We start from the raw sequence: 17574 nt of genomic DNA on the forward strand, positions 1-17574 counted from the left end.
TTCTCATCAACTATTTGTCTGAAAATGCTTTCTCATCCCTACTCCTTTTCTTCACATTTGATAATGCCCATTATTCTTATATTTTCTCTTCTGATGGTGTCAGCTAGTTCTTGAATTTCTCTTTCATTATTATTATTATTTGTGTGTGTGTGTGTGTTTTAGGCAAGGCAACCCTTGGTTTACCTCACAGATTGCAAGGAACTTGTCAGCTTACAATCTCTTATTTTTTAAAAATTTTTTTATGCCTACAGCACCTGGTCTTCCTAGGTGGTTGCCCCTCCAAGTACTAAGCAGGCCTGACCCTGCTTAGCTTCCGAGATCAGACAGGATTGGGCTTGTTAAGGATAGCATGGCTTTAGACTCTCATTATTTTTAATTCTTCAGTTTTTCTCTTCTTCCTTCTGATTTTTTTTCTAGGTTTCTGTCTTCCACATCACTGATCCTTTCATCTATTTGATTGACTCTATTTCCCAAGCTTGCTATTTAATTTTCCAACTCTTGCAGTATGTTCTTCATCTCCAGAAGTTCTATTTGGTTCCTTTTGAGTGTTTAAATTCTTTGCTCAAGAACTCATTCTGCTCATCTAGTTGTTTTTGCAGTTCCTGAAATTGTTGATTTAAGTTGTTTTGGATCTCATTGAGTTTTTTCAGAAGTACCATCCTGAATTCCCTGTCATTTAAGTTGAGTATTTCTATGTCTGTAAGCTAATTTTCTGGTGATTCTTCTCTTTCTTTCTGAGATGCCTTGTCATGTTGGTTGTTCATAATGTTTAATGGACTATTTCTTCACCTGGGCATTAATGGAAGTGTATTCTGCTGTTTTTCCAGAAAGAAGATTTATTATATAAAGGTGTCTCTTGAGTCTGTTGCAAAGAAGGCACTTTTCTTTTGATTTCCTGTAGGTGGCTTCTAAGCCTCTTGGATCCCTGCTTTATATAAAGTCTTAATAACGCTTTTGAAATTTTCTTGTGAATATTTAATCACGCTTGCTACCCTCAGTTTCAGTCCCTGTCAGTGTCAGCAACATCTCAGCAGTGTTTGCTCAGATTCACCTGGGGCTCTGCTGTGACTGGTCTTGAAGGGTATGGGGTCAGGGGCTTTCTGTGTTGAGTGTTGGGGGCTGCAGCTCAGCCTCAGTTTTGCAACCGTGGCTGGCAAAAATCAGCTGTTGTTCGTCTGGGGTCCCATCCCACTTCTCTGCTTTCTGCCCTGATGACTGGGCCCTGCAGCCAGCTGGCCACAGGGAGCTCATAGCTATCCCAGGGAAGAATGTTCAGGAAACTCACTGCAGGAACTCGCCACTTCTTCTTCCCTCCCCATCCTCCTGCAGGGAGCTCCAGATGCTACAAGAGACAGCTTCTTTATTTCTCTCAATCCACTGTCTGACACCCAAGGTTCTGACTTGTGGTAGCTCTTATGCATAGATCCCACACTCAGACATACTGGTGTGCAGTTTGGGTGTTTTTTGTTAAGTTTTAGATGTTCAGCTTATTGTTGTTTCAAGAGAAGAGATATGGGGACGTCTCTCACTCTGCCATGTTTCCAAAGATCAGAAGTGTATTTTACTCCCCCCTCCCCGCCCCCCGGAAAGATTTATTATATAAAGGTGTTAGTCTTTTGGTTTCCAGTAGGTGGCATCTAAGCCTTCTTGGATTCCTGCTTTGAGTCTTAATAATGTTTTTTTTTTTTTATTTATTTCTAGAAACATTCAATCATGCTTGCTACCCTCAGTCTCAGTCCCTCTCAGTGTTAGCGATAGTGTCGGTAGCATTTGGTCAAATTCCTCTGTGGCTCCACACTTTTCAGTCTTGGAGGATATGGGGTCGGGGTTTGCTGCCTTCTTGGTTAATGGGTTGGGGTTGTAGTTCAGCCTCGTATTTTGTAACTGTGGCTGGTAATAATCAGCTGTTGCTTTCTGCCATGATCTCTGCGCTCTACTGCTTGGACCTCACGGATCTTTTAGGTAGGGCTGTTCAGGGATCCTGCCACAGATTTCTCTTCCCCCACCTCCTCAGGGAGCTCTGGCTGTGAGAGGCAGCTTCTTTGTTTCTCCCAGTTTACTGCACAACTCCTGGGGTTCTTACTCTTGGTAATTCTTATTGCAGATCCCTCTCTCAGATGTGCTGGTGTGCAGGTTGGGTTTTTTTTTTGTTGAGTTTTAGATGTCCAGATTATTGTTAATTCAAGGGGAGATATCTAGGATATATCTCACCCTGCCATGTTTCCGATGTGGCTTTACTATCCCACTCAGTTTTAAATATATCTCTATAATTATCTATATAATTGTCTGTATTAAATGTTTCCTTTAGGTGAACAAATATTCCTATAATATTTACCTATTCTTAGAACTGAATTTTATTGATGTTAATATGAAAAATCATAGGTATATTTTTAAATTATTTCTTCAATTATTGTTTTTTACATTAATTGAAGATCTCATTCTGAGTGAATCTGAGTCAAAACAACATCTCAAATTGTCTTTGGGGACTTTTTGTCAGTCTTTAAAATGATCCAACTAAATGACTTTTAATAACTTTTATATACAACTCTATCAACTGAATTACATAATAAAATTGAACACTTGTCAAATCTTATTAAAGGCTGTTTAGTCCCACGTTTCTCACAAAAGCTTTAAAATCACTCTGTTGATAATTGTAAACATATTCCATTTTCTCATGCTTTACCCGAATTATATTAAACTCGTGTCATTCTTCTCCTTTCCTTTGAGATCTAGAGGGTGTTGAGGGCCTTAACATCATTTTGCAGTTGTCTCCAATTATGCACACCTTCACATAAATCTTTCTTCTATGATAAAAACCCCACTGGAGATCATTCAAGATGATGAAATGGCCAAAGGGGAGCAAATCTCCATGTTTACAACATCCTTGGATTTAAATTACTTTGTTTAATATTTATTTCCTGGTGCTGTATGCAAGCAAGTGCACGAGGAAAATATTTCATATTCAATGATCTTTCTATTTATTTAGCTTAAACATTTTATTCATGATCGAGGAAAGGGAGCCAAGATTGCATTTCTTTATTTTCCTAGTCTTTGTAAACAGATCATTAATCACCAGAAAGGTAAGTAGCTATCAAATATATATTTCTGCCCATATTTCAAATTCATGACTAAGGTACACTGCAATGCTTAACTTTTAGAGATATATGACTGGTGTTAGGAAATCTTCCGCTACTTCTAATACCTTACAGATAATGTAATTTTGTTACATGGGGAAAAGCATCTTCCTAACTTGGCTGTATCTAGAAAAGCTACCAAATAATCATTTTAATTGCATTATTACAATATCAGTCAGAAGATATAGTCAGCTTTATTTCTAAATTTTATTTAATTTTCACCTTTTCACTTTTTATTTCAAACCATTGGAATTTAATTTATTTAATTGTACTACATTTAATTGTGTTTGTTATTTAACATATTCATATTTATCTTAGTTTGAATGTCAGTTTGAGCTGACAGAATGGAGAGTCGTAGGTATGCTGTTATACTCTATATAGGTTAAAGCACGCACTTGCTCTAAATTCAAAATAAAGAGTGTCAGTAGAAATTATATGAATCTCACTTGCCTTAAGGGTTAAAGTTTGTCTACAACTAGAAGTACATTGCATCAAATGATGTTAATTTGGAAAATCTTAATAAATCATTTTACATAAAAAATTTTTACATAAAAAAGAATTTTACATAAAAAATTAAGTATTTTCCTTAATTTTAAATAGTTGGCAACATCTTTATTTGTTTGTATATGTAATTTATAACTCACTTACAGTTGACAGACAATATTATATTGCATGTATCCTCTTATTATAATTGAGCCTTTGTTGCTGTTTACTTGCCCTTGTGCCGATCATTTGTGCTGACAGGCCAAGACCAATGCAAGAGCCATTGTGCTCTTGGGCTGACCATACAGAGCAGGATTCACTTTAGCAGGGCTTTAGTGTCTTTTTTGTCTGAACTTCGCATTTGTCACCCTAAAATGTGACCCTGAGTAGTGCTCTGGCTTAGATCAAAGCCAGCCACTGAGTGTGTAGGCTGGGGTCTCCTGGGAGGAGCTCTGTCACAGGCCAAATTCAGCTGCAAGCCTATGCTCTGCCTGGAGTTACCTGGTATGAGACATCAGACAATCCACAGATGGCTGCCACCCAGGCTGGCCTTGGAAGTGCCTCAAGAGGCCAACCCACAAACCGAGGCTGGCTGCCACTACTGCTGGACTTGTGGCTGCTTGACAAGAGATATGGGGCATGCCATGGCCAGATGCTGCTTGTTGGGTTTTGTGAACCTTTCAAAGATTTTAGAAAAGTTGGCAGCATGAGCAAAGACAGGTCATTTGTATGGAAAATCCACTGGAAGCGGCTTGGGTGGGCCTGCTTGTTGGGAAGGACAGGGTCTCAGGAAATCACCAGGGTAAAATGATCATTGTTAGCCAGGTCGATAGAGACAAAAATGTGGCACCCACCGCATCTGCACCTGGATGGGGAACGGCTCGACCAAGGAACAATAGCCTCTGCCAGCACTTCTGTCTGGAAGAAAGCTGCCCCTTCAGCCCTCTCCCTGAAGCCAGACAACTCAGCATCTCCCTATGTGTCCCTGGTGTGTTTTGAGCTGCTGCCCCAGAGCTGGAGCTCAGAGTGAGAGAGTCCATCAGTGGTAAGTCTGGCGTGGGCCCCTTAAGAGGAATATTTCTGACTCTAGCAGGCCTCTGTTTCACTTAGCCACAATCTCCACTGGTTTTCACAGCCAGAAGTTGTGGGGACTTTTCTTCCTGGCACTGGAATCCTAGGCTGAGGAGCTCAGTGCGGGGTCGGGACCCCTTCACCTCTATAATATTTTTCAAGAGAAGGACTGAGATCATTATTTGAAGGAGTGTTCTTGTGAGGCTAAAGAACTTGGGGCTTAGCAGTTGTGCCTTCGAACATTTGAACACTTTGCCTTGAGGTGAAGGTGCACATTGTCATGTGAGACTACATTCAGTAGAGTACTTTAAAAATTTCATTTTATTAGTTTCAAGTATATATTACATTGGTTAACTATTTATATAGTTTATAAAACAATCCCTCTAATTGCTCTTTCTCTCCTCTGGCTCTCTGCCTAGCCAATACATTAATGCTAACTGCATTTCCTATGCCCTGCTTTCCATCCCCATGACCATCTATCAACTACTAATTTGTACTTCTTTAACCCTCACCCCATTCTCTCTGCCCCCAACCCCTGTCCCTTCTGTCTGTCACCAAACTGTCTACTACATGAGTCTGTTTTTGATTAGTTTGTTCTTTTTGGTCCTTAGATTCTGCAGATAAGTGAAATCATGTGGTATTTATCTTTCTCTCAGTAGAGGATTTTTCAAGTAAATATTTACCACTGAAGTCATATGCATAATTTCTTCATTATCAGAATTAAGTAACTACATGAGTATTCTCCATACCCTTATTTGTTCTTGAATGTTGGGTGAATGGTCCAAAGAAGGAATGACAATGTTCATGAGGAAACTATGTGTGAAATACTCATTATATGTAGAAAGATGTAGGTTTCTAAAGTGGAAAAATATCTGAAACAAGTCAAATTAGGAGAATTAGAGTCTACCAACCTGCACAGAACCCACATTACTAGTCTCTAGTGTTTGATGTCTCCATCTCTGGCTGTGGCATGCAGATCTTCCTGGGATTAGCCCTGGGTGGGACTGAGTGCATTCTCTTGGGACTGAGTGCATTCTCTTGGGCCTCATGTCTTATGACCGATACATTGCCATCTGCAGACCTCTGTACTATCCACTCCTGATGAACTGGACTCTCTGTAGGCAGATGGCCATTAGCTCATTGACCAAGTGGTACTTTGAATGTATTGATACACACTGTCTACACTATGAGATTCCCCTTCTGTGAACCCAGAGAAATCTGTCATTTCTGCTGTGAGCTTCCTAGTGTTTTGTGTCTCTCCTGTGATGACACTTCAACCTATGAGACTGGGGTTTTGCTCAGTATCACTATTCTGCTTCTTATTCCATTCTCAGTCACCCTTGCTTCCTCACACTCATCCTGGTCACCATCAACCAAATGGCTTCTGCTGAAGGCCAGGAAAAAAAGCATTCTCTACCAGTTTGTCTCACCTGACAGTGGTCAGCTTATATTATGGTGCCATCATTTTTATGTATATGTGGCCAATTTCTTCCCATATTTCAGGCCAAGATAAAGTAGTGTCTGTCTTATACACCATTCTGACCCCCATGCTCAATCTTATGATCTATAGTCTCCGAAATAAGGATGTGATGAAAACCTTGGAAAAACTCCTGTGGAAGTGTACACTATATTCTAAAATGTGAATGTAAAGGCTCAGAGGGAATTGTTTTTCATTGAGTATAAATATTGATTACAAAGTATGATGCATTTTGGACTAGCGGATAACAATCACAATAGTATATAGTGTTATATTCAATCCACTAGCATAAACTAAATTTATCCTCAAGTAGATCTAAATATGAAGTCATGGCATAAAGTAGCCATGCTTAGATTATTGCATTGAGAATGGAATTTGGAATAATAAGTCCTGAAACTGGAGTACCTACTGGAGCTCTACATGAGCGAGCAGGTACTTTTCAGCCTTTCTCCTCTCGTGGCTTAGAAATCAGTCTTTTGGAAGCTTAATATCTGGGGTTCAGAGTCTTCTTAAGTGAACAAAGCCCTTAGTGGCTCTCACTGATGGCACCATTGACTGTGGTTGTTGGTGCCCTAGCTGCATTAATACTGTGAATTGAAAAACAACCACCCGTTGGACTGTTGGATTAAAAATTGTATGTAAATCCAAAATTCATTAGATTTCTGGCTTAGTTTAACCCTATTTTAAAATCTAAAGGCATATTAAAGAACTCTGAAGAGCTTTGGTGTTTAAGGGGCCCAGGCAGGGGACCCAGGATACCCCATGATGACACAGTGATTTATTTATAATCAAAATCACCTGAGAAGCAGCAAGAGCAGAAAGAACCTTCGGACTCCTTTGTTACCTGAATGGAGGAAAGTAATCTCCATTGCAGGTGCCCTTTCTGCCCCTGATGGACTGAGGCACACCTCATCACGAGATTTATAAAACTCAGAGTCAAAAACACATGTGTAAACAAACCTTGTAACACCTTTCCTAAACCCAAACCTGCTTAGGTTCCTTCGTGATGGGCACCAGCTTTCTTTGTCCTGTCAATTTCTCACAAATTTATTGTTTTTTCATCTAAAAAGTATAAAAAGGTGCCTTGTTTGATTACTTTTTGAGCCTCGTTTGATGATATGAACATCATATTGTGATTCTCTCATGCACATCCATTAAATTTTTTTCCTCCTGTTAATCTAGTCTTGTATCAAGTTTATTATTTTATAATTAGTTCAGTAGAAGAGCTAAAGAAGGGTAGTGTGGGAGATTTCTCTCTCACTAACAAAGACAAACAAGAAAAAGATATGGAACACCATATTCTCTGAGCTATGTGCTGGGGATGTGCTGGGTTTAAAATATGTACTGTGGTCTCAAGGATTTTCAGACTGGAGAGCAGTCAGCAGCTCCAGTGGAAAGACTGGGTAGCCATGTATGTCTTTCACCCTCATTCTTCATCTGAGATGTTCAAGCTCATGACATAATATCTTCACCATAGCTGGTCAGATGGTCTGGACAGTGTCAGTATCCAAGAGGCTCTGTTGTGCCCAATCATCTATGCTGGGAATTCCAATGACTCATCTAGGCTATGAAGTAGCAAATTCAAAGAGCTATAGGTTGGTAGTATAAAGCTGTCTGATTGGATCATGATGGCATCACTTAGCGAAAGTTGGCAATCAATGAAACTATCCACCTATGATCTATCCAGATTAGGTTGGAGGTTAATGTGCCAGGGATCAATTCGTTCTGTACCACTATCTAATACAATTACATTGGACAATTTGTTTAATCTTAGCATGTCAATTTTCTCATTTGCAGTTTGTTACAAAACTATGTTTTACTCACAGTGGACCATGAGAACTTGTAGAAGGCTTCCTCTAAAAGTGGTTACTTGTAATATTTCTGCCTCTTGACACTTTCTGTGTAATCATATTCATCTTTTCATTTATACTTTTGGACATTGTAACTCCCACTTGGAGAAAAATCATTCTGAACCTGTACAAAGGAACAAAATCGAACAAAAGAAACACCTGGCTTTATTACACCCCTCACTTTAACTAGATACAAAACCATTTTTTCACTAATAGTAACTCTGTTTACTTAGTGCATTTATTTTACATGCAACATATGATCCAAAGAGAGTGCTTAATGAACATCCATGTGACCACCCATGTACTCCAGCTTCCGTACCATTTAAGCTGTATACACATGATTACCTCTGTGCAAAAAATGATGAGAGGGAGTGAGATGTTTTATTTCCAGCAACTGTCTCTGACTTCCCAGCCTTGAAGACATTCACTGGTGGAGACGCGATCCAAAAGGACAGGACTGCAAAAGAAAGTGGACAACCCGCTCATGTTGGAAGGAGGCTTCAAAGACAAACAAACTTGCTTTTTTTAGAACTGAAAGTGTTTTCTGTGATAACTGATGCTCATGGCTCTAACAAGCATATTATCGGAATTTCTCCTAATCACTTGTTAACTTGGGAGAGGAATTATTCATAATGCCAACCCACTGTGATATGCTTAAGAAAAACGGCTGCTCATGTAAAAATCATGTTTAGCATCCCACATGTAGGTTTAGAAAAATGTGAAAAACTAGGTCAAATAAAATTATATCTAATATTTATACAGCTTCTTAAATAATAAAAATTATCTTTGTAATTAAATACTTTGAGATTACTTGTCTAGATTTTCCTATGATAATATTTATAAAGATGAAGTGGAACTTGAAGCAAATAAAATCAGATGGGAGGGTCTATGGGAGGAGCCAGGACTTATGAAAGTTCTTGTGCTCTGTGCGACTGCAAGAACCCTGCAGGAAGACTCCATGTTTATAACAAAACTTTTTGGTTCCAACTTCCCTTCCCCTGTCCTTCCTTTTCCCCTATCTTGGCACAAAGGACAGAGTGTGCATAGGGCTAGCTCTGCCTTCATGTGCTGGGTTGCAACTCTCTTTTTCCCCAATAAATACTTTTTGGTGACGAAACACCTAGTTCACACTATTTTTCAGTTAACATTTTTGCGGCTCAACCAGGGTTCCAGAGAACAACCTTGGTAGCTTCAGGACAGGCGAATGACCAGGTGCTGGCACCCCACATGGAGCCACATGGCTTGGCTGCTTCCTCTCTGATTGGAAAGCTTAGGGAGAGTCTTCTTCTGAATCAAGCTTCAGATTTTTCATTTTAAAGCTCTCTGGGCTTTATTCGGGATTGTTTAGAAGTGGGTTGTGTGTGTGTGTGTGTGTGTGTGTGTGTGTGTGTATGCATGTGGTAAAAAGGACTTGATTGTTTGTTGTCTGTGAGTACTCAATTTTGCATGTTCACCTGATTTTTTCAGAAACATAGGTTGTTCTTTGAGACAAAACTGGTTTTTACCTAAAGATCTCTTTGGGGACAGAGGTTATTTCTACTAAAATTAGTCACTTTGCCCCAGTGTTAGACCGTGCCATCTTGAAGAAAATAGTGAAACCCAGCTCAAACTCTTACTGAACTTCTCAAGTCAGCTATTTCCTAGAACTGGCTCTTAGTCTTTGACCTGGTCCTCTGTGATCAGACTGTTCTAGATTGAGGCTGGCTGATGTCCAACCTGCAGGTTGTTTGAGTGCTGTACATTGTCTTGGGCCTTTGTCCTAGAGAAAAGTCTCTGAAAAATGGGACATCAGCTATCTGAATATTTTAAGACCATCCCTCCCCCACCTTGGTCAAGTACATAGTTAAAAGTCATGGGCAATTTTCATGTGCATATTGAACTAAATGGACAGATCTGACTAGAAGTAATTCAGAAATTCACTGGCCATTCTGGAAAGCTTTGAGATTCTCAAACTTAGTTTCTTTAAATCTGAATTTAACAACGATAATGCTAAAATTTGTTAAACTGAGTCGAATGCTTACTTTAAATGTTATTTTGAGGCTTCCAAACAATACTGAAAATCTTCAGTTAACTTTGTCAAATAAAGTCTTAACATTAACAGAGTTTACTGGAAATTTAGAAAAAGAAGATAATGGCCTCTGATTTAGAGGAAGATGTATTCTTCCTCTAAAGGGCTTTCTTGCCCTTCACCTTCTATTCCTCATCTCAGGATCCATATTTGGGCCCTCCCTATTCTTTTTTGGAGATTTGGCCTCAGGATCTCCTCTAGCTTGCACAAGTGCTTCTTCCCCAACTCCTCTGCTTCAACCTCCACATTTGAGGCCATCTTTCCTCTGCTTCTGTCTTCCTTACCTTTGGTTCTGCCTCTGATGACATTTTTCCTTGAATCCTCTCCTTTTTCTTGCTCTAACCTTATCCATTTAAGATTAAACCATCTGGGAATCCTAACAGACCCCACGTTTTCTATGTGCTCTGGACTAAAGCTGAGTTTTGAACCATTATAAAGGAATTCCCTAAGGTCAATGAGGACCCTCCAATTTGGCTGAGGAATTTGATATATTGTTCAGATCTATAAGCCTGGGCTTTTTAAAATTCACATGTTAGTTGGTGAAGACAAGCTTGACACTGGATGAGAGCTACCAGATGGGAGCATCCCAAAGAAACTTGAAGATCAAACCTCTAATTTGGGGGAAGAAGCAGGAGAACTTGCTCCAAAACTACACCAAACAATTCTTAAGGTTTTCCTAAAGCCTGTTGATTGTAGCAAAATTCAGACTTGCTCACAACAGTCTGATGAACTACATGACTATTAAAATAAACTACAGGTCTTTTTTAAGGAAAATTCTGGTATTGTTTCAGAGGTTGACTCCACTCAAGCAACTTTTTTTGAAGAAACCTGTTTTTTATTTAAAAAAAACACTTGTCAATTTTCAGCATCAAAATAGTTGCATCGTTGGCACCTTTTTCTCCCGATCAGCCCCCAAAAAGGAGCAAACCAAAGGCAAGAACATTTTAAAGCAATACACTGCAGAATGCACACCTACCAGACCTCACAGACACTTCACCAAAAAAGAGGTACTGGGTGGGGGAGATGAACTTGAAGACCTGCACACTGCCAGACCTCAGACTGTGGAGAGCTCTCACAGCCATAGGGGTGCCTGGTGCACTCCAACTTGAAGGAAGGACATTTTCAAAAGACCATAAATCTAATAACAGTTTTATACATAAGCTTTTCAAGCATTCTCCTGCACTAACTGATAGAAAGCACAACGAAATGGCACTTCTAGAAACAGCAGCTTCAGACTCAGATAAAGGTGATGAGATGAGTGTCATATGGCTAAATCAGTGGTGAAATTTTTTTTCCTCTTTTTTCAAGGAGTCAGGAGAGCAAATAACTGGTCACCTCAACACAAAGGGCACAAGATCCAGTCTGTGAGCCACTGGGAGGGGAGTAGAGATGGACGAAGATTTGGTGTGATACAGAGGTCTCATCCTTTTCATTTTTCTAGTCACCTCTGATGTAAAAAACAAAAATGAAATTGTCCTAGATATTTTACAGCTGAAAATCTGAAAAACCTTTTCACTTGAGTAATTTTTAATTTTTTGTTTGTTAATTGGCTTAACAGAGAGCTTTTCCTCCTAGTTAAGAGAACCAGGATGGAATGGGAAACTATGGCCACCCAAGATTTGGTTAATTTGGACAATCAGCTTGCCCTTCCTTTAGATGAGCCACCAAGAAGGTTGCCAAGATCTTTAATGTTTAGCCTTGGCAAATGAAATGTCTTATGCAAAACTTAAAACTCCAAACTCTTGTCATTATTGCAAAGAGTAAGGACAATGGAAATGGGATTGCTTTGAGTGTGAGCATTTCAGACACTCTCAGCCTTCTAAGCAGCCTTTTCAAGGTCCTCTTCTCCCCAGTGATGGAATGCCAAAAACCTAAGAAATTTTTCCCACCTTCTCCTCATCTGCTTGGAGATATTTCTCAGATGCTTAGGAAGATTTTACTCTACTCACTGACAGTGGGGCTGCACTCTTGGTACTCAATTCCATAGTCCAAACTCTCTTTTGCCTCAGAGTAATAACACAGTTCAAATGGCGGGGATGTCAGATACACTCAACAGGTTTAGTCTCTGAACCTAAGCCTTTTTGCTCAGGCTTCTTAAGATACACATTTTTTCCCTTTGGATACTCTGTTCCTCCTTATTTACAAGGCTGAGACTTCCTACAGAATGTCATACTGGAATGTCTGCTTTCCGAAAGGAAGAAATAAAATTAGAGTTTGATAGTAACTATCAGAATGGAAAATTAGGTGTATTAAATGGCCTTTCAACATCTTTAATTGTGTTCTGTTTTTAACAGTACTGGAGCTGAATCTGAGAGCACTGATCCATTGTCCTTATTGGACCAACTGTCATCTTCTGTATGAGCAAATTCTCCAGTTGATATTGGCAGAATTCACATTGCACCTCTTATTAAGATTCTACTTGATCCTTTACACTTCTTCCAGAATTCATCAAATCCTCTAAGTAAAGAGGTCCTTCAAGGTTTAAAACCCATAATAGAAGATTACATACCTCAAGGCTTTATCATTTCTTGCACTAGTCCCTGTGTCACTCCTATTTTACTTATGAGGAAGCCAAAGGGATGAGGGTGGAGGTTCGTCCAGGACCTTCGACAACAATCCACCTTGTTGTCCCTGACACCCTGCTGCTCCTACCCTCATACACTGCCAGCATCCATCCCCACTAGAAGAATATTCCTTACAGAAACTGATTCATGCACTGCATTCTTCGGTGTCTCAGGTGATGAAAGTAGCCAATACTTTTTTGCTTTCACCTGGGAAGGAAAATGATGTGTCCACACTCAGGTTCAATATCAGGAAAATCATGTTGGAACAAGGACTATACCTGGATCCACATGGGCTTCATGGGGGCCTAAGTCCTAAGTTCTTGGGCTAGTCACCTACTGCTGAAATTGGATCCCAAATATATCTCTTATGGCAAATCCTCTATATGTATTACTAAATAATGAGAGTCCTGACACAATTTTATGAGAACAGGATGACATAGCATATAAAATTCTTAAAGAAGTATGTAATAAAGCCACCTGTCTTGGGCACACCAATTCTGATTTTCTTCTTCCTTTTTGTGCATGAAAAGGAAGGGGATGCCCTTGAGCACTCACTCAGAACATGGGGATCGACATTGACCCCCTAGGACACTGTAGTCAGCATCTAGACCTGTGGTATGTGGTACCCCTTTGCCTTAGATCCACTACTACCACTGCCATCTTGGTCTAGACCGTAGAGCAGATGGTTGTGTGGTCCCCTCTAACCATCTGTGTACCACGTAGTAGAAGCCCTCCTGGATTCTCATCATACACAGCATTGTCAGTCAGCCACCTCACCTCTTATGACATGCTTCTGTTAACCGCATCTCACATAACTCTTACAAATTGTAACAACCTTAACCCCCTACTCTTCTCTGAAACTGACAAAGATCCTCATGGCTGCTTGGCACAAGAATTACCTCCTAACACCTTGTGATGATTTACAAGAGATTCCTCAGGATAAAGCTGATTTCTCATGGTTCAAGGATGGCTCAGTACTGCACTGGCTATGTCATTGTAACCACTTTTAAAGTCACTGAGGCAACACACTTGCCTTTGGCCACTCTAGCACAGCAGACTGAATTATATGCTTTCTCTTGGGCTGACATTTTAGCCAAGGGTGAAGCTGTCCACATTCATACTGACAGTGGATAGGTCTTTCGTAGCTCATGACTTTGGGATGTTATGGAAGCAACATGGTTTCTTTCCAATGGAGATAAAATTAAACATGGTCTATGAGTTCAGAAATTACTAGATGCTTCACTTTCGTGTGATGCTTTAAATATTCTTAAGATTCCAGGACATTCTAAACTTGACTCCTTGGATGCTAAAGGAAATGATCTTGTTGACATTTCTGCTAAGAACGCTGTCTTTAAAGGCATCAGCAGCTTTAAAACCACTGTTATGGTCCAGAGAGGTATTTCCCCTACTGATAGCTTAGAAAACTGGCCAGAGATGCCCAAGAAGTGACCTCAGAAGTCAGAAAACAATGTCATATATCCAGCAATTGTTGGTTTGATAAGAGGAGAAAGCTCTGGTTTGGATCAAATAACAATTCACTTTTACCAGAACTAAAATTTCCACTCTTCTATACTGGACAGGCATTAAACTATTGGTTCATGGACAATATGATTACGCTTGTGAAACAATACCGATGTTCACATATGAACAAGGCTGCAGAGAGCTACCTTAACTGTACCACCTTCCCAAGGTATGACCCAGAGAAGCCTGCACACAAGGCACCTAGACATTTTAAACTGACTAACACAGCAGTCCCCAACCTTTATGGCACCAGAAACTGGGACTCCTATGAGAATACAATGCCTGACTATCTGAGGTAAAGCTGAGGGGGTGTGCTAGCACTAGAAAATACAAATGAAGCTTAGCTTGCTTAGCCACCTCTTACTTCCTGTGATGCAGCTCAGTTTCTAACAAGCCGTTGACTGGTACCTGTTCGTGGCCTAGGAGTTGGAGACCATGGTCTAACAGATCATTTGAGGGTTGGCAAACAGACTTTATACAGCTTCCCCCCTCTCATGATATAAATACGTTTTCTTATTGACTGAAACTTTCCCTCATAGGCAAGCTTTTTCATCTAAGTGGCTGAAGGCCTGCTAGGCTATAGTATTCCCACTTGGGGAACTTTTCTCGAGCTCTACAGTGATCACAGGTCAGATGTGCCAACTGGTCTGTGCTATTTAGCCAGTTCTGCCACACCTGCACTGTGCCCACCACCTAGGTCTTCAGGTTGAGTTGAACATATTTATGGGCTTGCAAAGATTCATTGGCAATTTGTAGAAACTCTTCATGTATGTTGGATGAAAGAGCTGTGGTTAGTCCTTTTGAAACTCAGATCTGCTCTTTCTGGGCCTCGTAAGCTTTTAAATTTCCAGATAATTCCGGAAGCACTGACCATCTGGCTCCTGCTTCTTTAGGTCCACAGTTGATAAAGGGAGATGTACTTCAACATTATAAAGAATAATTGTTTCTATTGAAATTAATCACAGTCTGGTGTCATCACATTTTCATAAGGCATTGTAAGAATAGGAAAACCTGATGTTCACACTCTACCACCTGGAGATTTTGTTTGCTGGAAAAGGCTCCTCAGTGAAGATTGCCTCCAGCCTCTCTGGAAGGACCCTTCCCAGCTACTGGTGATTCAGCCTGTGCTGCTAACTCCAGGGAGCAGATTTAGATGCAAGTGTCACATCTAAAAAAGGTATTAAATCCTGACAAGAACTGCACTGTCTGATGACCTGAAACTAAAGCTATCAAAAATTAAAGTAGGTGGGACCTGAAGGAAACTAATTGCTAAAACAGCTGAATTAGGCCCGTACAACTCTTTTCTTAGAGTCAATTCTTATTTCATTTTTTCTTTTCCCTTGTAAAGAATTTGCCCTTGTTTGCATCTCCTAAGCTACTATTAAAGGAGCAAAGTTTTATGATTATTGTATCTGTTACTAAGAATTTTATTCTAAGATAATAATGGTCTTTCTTCTCATCTGCAGTTTTGAGCTCCTGGTTTAAATTCACCATATAGACTAGGTTGCCATGTTGTTCTAATTCTGTTTTGAATTCTTCTTGTTTTTAAGCTCTGCACCTGTTGCCTGTTGAGCCTGGACACGACTTGTTCCTGATCCCCACACTTTCCCTCCGATGAGAGAGATTTCACATGTAGAGGTCTTCCTGACACCGTAGTACAGAAGGCTGATAAGTTGGGAGGCCTGACAGTATATCAATGATGCTTTCAGAGAAAAGTCTTAATAAAAAGAGGAAAATGATGATGACAATCTGGATCTTAGAGCAAACGTAATCATTTGCGAATATCATTGGGAGGAGCCAGGGCTTATGGGCATTCTGATGCTCTGCGTGATCACAAGAACCCCGAAGGAAGACTTGGTATTTACGGAAAAGCTTGAAGGTTCCAACTTCCCCTTCCCTATTTTTCTTTTCCCTCTACAAATAACCCCATTTTGGCACACAGTTCGAATTGTGTCGGGGCTTGCTGTGTCTGCATGCTCTGGGTTGTAACCCTTTCTTATTCCTAAGTAAATATTCCTATAGAGACAAAACAACTAGTCAATATTAATTTTTCAGTCGACAATATAATCTGAAATTCAAAGATTATGTAACAATGTCTAAAACTACTCACTTGTGAAAAAATAAAAAACTTTTATATTTTGGAAATAGCACAAGCAAATCTTAAGCTTAGCAGTATGTGTTAAGATTATTCAGGCTTTAATTTGCATTTTTTATTCTGATTTTATTTGATTTACTTCCTATATTTTACCCCTCTCATCTGTTGAAAAGCGAGTTTGCTTCTCTGTAATTGAACTCACTTAAACTTATTAGACCCTATTTTATTCACAGAAGAAAATTAAAACAACACAAGAGCCTCTCCTTCAAGGGACTGAAACATTACTAGATCTATAGTTGGTCAGCTAAGGTTTCTTTTTTTTTTTTCTTGTTTTAGACAAGGCAATCCTTGGTTGACCTCACAGATTGCAAGGACTTTGTCAGCTTATAATCCTTTATTTTTTATTTTTTATGATTACAACATCTGGACTTCCTAGGTGGTCTCCCATCCAAGTACTAACCAGGCCTGACCCTGCTTAGCTTCCAAGATCAGATGGGATCAGGCTTGTTCAGGGTAGCATGGCTGTAGACTCAGCTTAAGGTTTCTACTCTGCTCTGCCAAGACTCTCCCACTATCCTGCCCACTGTCTTCTTGGGACTCAGAACAGATGCAGGGTAACCCCTGTGACAGGTCTCAGCACTGTGACTGTGCTGGGGCTCCCCTGGCTCCTCTGGCTTCCTCTGTGAGACCCACATTTAGAAACATCCCTGGCGTCAAAGAGCTCTTGCCATTTATTCAAACACTTGGTCTACAAGGTTAAAACATAAAAAAATTTTTTAAAAAAATCTCATGTGACATTGGTCGAGTAATCCTATTGTGGCTGTATTACCAACAATAACCTTTCTTGCCTCCGTAGCCTTGCTGGTAATGGCATATGATCAGGATCTCTTGTGGACCAAATGGCCCTATGGGCATTGTAGACAAGACCAAATATTCACTAGTCACTTTATATTATATAATGTAATGTAATGTAATGTAATGTAATGTAATGTAATGTAATGTAATGTAATGTAATGTAATGTAATGCAATGTAATGTAATATATAAATAATATATTGAATAAAATTAGCATATAATTGTGTGAATATATAATTAAATATATGTAAAAATGTGTTTAATAAAATCATCTCAATTCATTTTTAATAGATGTGTTGGTAAATTTAATAAAATTCACAATTAATTAGTATGTATTGGCAGAGTTTAACTACATACTCAGTGGATAATAGTATGTAAATTGTAGAAATGTAGTAAACTTCAGCAAAATAATTTTTTCAATGAAATGACATGTTAAAACAAAATTTGTTGTTTGACC

The 17574-nt window shown here is 39.5% G+C and overlaps 2 pseudogenes; both read right to left on the reverse strand.

Annotated features, from left to right (window-relative positions):
• Positions 1-242: 242 nt before the first annotated feature.
• LOC118605656 lies at positions 243-361 on the reverse strand (annotated as a pseudogene).
• Positions 362-16674: 16313 nt separating this feature from the next.
• Positions 16675-16793, reverse strand: LOC118605946 (annotated as a pseudogene).
• Positions 16794-17574: the final 781 nt, after the last annotated feature.

The sequence above is a fragment of the Rousettus aegyptiacus genome, unplaced genomic scaffold (assembly GCF_014176215.1).
Source record: "Rousettus aegyptiacus isolate mRouAeg1 unplaced genomic scaffold, mRouAeg1.p scaffold_m13_p_7, whole genome shotgun sequence".
NCBI lineage: Eukaryota > Metazoa > Chordata > Mammalia > Chiroptera > Pteropodidae > Rousettus > Rousettus aegyptiacus.